This window comes from Tasmannia lanceolata, unplaced genomic scaffold (genome assembly GCF_043159265.1).
Source record: "Tasmannia lanceolata isolate RefF3 unplaced genomic scaffold, GAP_Taslan_0.1 ptg000043l, whole genome shotgun sequence".
NCBI lineage: Eukaryota > Viridiplantae > Streptophyta > Magnoliopsida > Canellales > Winteraceae > Tasmannia > Tasmannia lanceolata.
The window spans coordinates 100,001-102,500 of record NW_027518720.1 but is presented as its reverse complement, the minus strand read 5'-3'; positions in this window follow the sequence as shown (position 1 = coordinate 102,500).

Sequence of the window (2,500 nt, the reverse complement as noted above, 5' to 3'; positions counted from 1 at the left end):
GCCATAGGGTTGCAAACAGACGTGCAACCCAGTACCCACAAGGGCAGGGGTAAGCCGCCGAGCCTAGCAAGGTAGGTGTGCTCCCAAAACCAAAAAACGCACAAAGGGAGCAAACACGGGCAAACAAGTGACGCCATGGCCTACTCGCCCACCGCCCTCTATATTGCCTAACCTTGGCAACCATGGTCCATTCCCCACTATATGCCATGGCCTTGTGCCCATGGTCTTCACAAGACAGCATCCAAGGCGCCTGAAAGGCCAAGGGAGCCCAACCCAGCAATGCCCAGCCAAGGCCAGGCATTCCAGTGCCTACCCGGGCAAAAACGCCCAAAGCATGCCCCATTCGTTAGCCTATCCAGGCAAAAACGCCCAAAACCAGCCCATTCCAGTGCCTATCCGGGGAAAACGCCCAAAGCATGCCCATTCCTTAGCCTATCCAGGCAAAAACGCCCAAAACCAGCACATTCCAGTGCCTATCCGGGCAAAAACGCCCTAAGCCTGCGCATTCCAGCGCCCCGCAGCATGCCACCCTCCTATAGGGTTTGCGCAACCAACCCGCCTAACCACCAGTGGCAACCAAAGGTGCTGTTAGCGACGACTTCTGAAGACGCAACGAGACGCGACGGGTTTGCGCCCAGACGCGACGAGGCGATGCGGGATCTGCGCCCAACCGTGCCTACACCCGCCGACTTGATGCGGGAGCTGCTGGCCCAAGCATGCCTAGCGTGCAAGGCCTGCGTGCAAGGCTAGTGTGCAAGGCTCGTGGGCAAGGCTAGTGCGCAAGGCTAGTGCCCAAGGTCTGTGTGCAAGGCTAGTGCCCAAGGCTAGTGAGCATGGCCTGTGTGCAAGGCTAGTGTGCAAGGCTTGTATGCAAGGCTAGTGTGCAAGGCTGGTGTGCAAGGCTTGTGGGCAAGGCTGGTGCGCAAGGCTAGTTCCCAAGGGTTGTGTGCAAGGCTAGTGCCCAAGGCAAGTGCGCAAGGCTCGTGCCCAAAGCTAGTGCGCAAGGCTTGTGTGCAAGGCTACTGCGATGGGCCAGTGCCCAAGGCTTGTGAGCAAGGCTTGTATGCATGGCTTGTGTGCAAGGCTAGCGTCCAAGGCTTGTGCGCATGGCTTGTGCGCAAGGCTTGTGTCCAAGGCTTTTGTGCAAGGCTCGTGCGCAAGGCTAGTGTGCAAGGCTTGTGCGCATTGGCAGGTAGCCCACCAGCATGCACGATCCAAATGCCACTCACGCGACAACACGGTGCCAAGCCGGGCATGGTGTGCACTCAAAACCAATCAACGGACAGAGGTCATGCGTCATGGGGGGGATCTAGCAAGGCCATGGGGAAGGTCATGGAGGACCTTGGAAGCAAGCGCAAGACGAGAGCGAATCGAACAAGGGGCCAGGACGGGGCCTTGTGCCCATGGTCTTCGCAAGACAGCGTCCAAGGCACCCGAAAGCCCAAGGGAACCCAAACCCGGCCGACACTTGCAATCGCACATGCTCTCTGCAACACACCATCAATGCCGCCCAACGGGGCCAGCACGAGCAGTCCTCCGCGGTCCCCTGGCCCTGCGCACGTTTGTCTTCGAAACCGAGCATCAATGCCACAGAAAGTGCCGGGGCGCCAGCTGGAGCCATCATCCGCGTTGCCATGGCTCGCTTGGCCTTGGCTTGCCAGGCCCCGACACGAGCAATCGCGCATTTTCTTTGCAACCGACCATCAATGCCGCCCAACGGGGCCAGCACGAGCAGTCATCCGCGGTCCCCTGGCCCTGCGCACGTTTGTCTTTGAAACCGAGCATCAATGCCACAGAAAGTGCCGGGGCGCCAGCTGGAGCCATCATCCGACGTGCCATGGCTCTGGTCCCATGGTCTTCGCAACCGAGCATTCGTGACACCCGCGGGGCCAGGACACCAACCCTTCCGACACGAGCATTCACGCATGTTCTTTGGCCACACAACGGCGCCAGCACGAGCAAAATCATCCGCGGTGGCCTTGCACGGCCTTTTGTCTTTGGAACCAACCATCAGTGCCACGGGAAGTGCCGGAGTCCCGGCATCCGCGGTGCCAAGTCATTGCGCCCTTGGTCTCTGCAGCGGGGCATGCCGGGCACTCCCAACCATTGCAAGCAAGCAAGCAAGCAAGAAAGAAAGTAAGTAAGTAAGTAAGTATTACATATAGGGGCGGGACATGCGGGGAGATCTGCGAAACGTGCATTACGGGGCACACGCGTACCTACCGGGGCATACCGACCCCTATTGGGGCACACGTGTGCATATCGGGGCATACCGGGCCTATCGGGGCACACGCGTACATACCGGGGCATACCGAGCCCTACTGGGGCACACGTGCGCATATCGGGGCGTACCAAGCCTATCGGGGCATACGCATGTATCCCAAGGCATACCGAGTCTATCCGGGCATACGCGTTCATACCGGGGCGTAACGGGCCTATCGGGGCATACTTGGGCATATCCGGGCAAAAAATGCCCAAAACTTGCGCAACCTTGGCAACC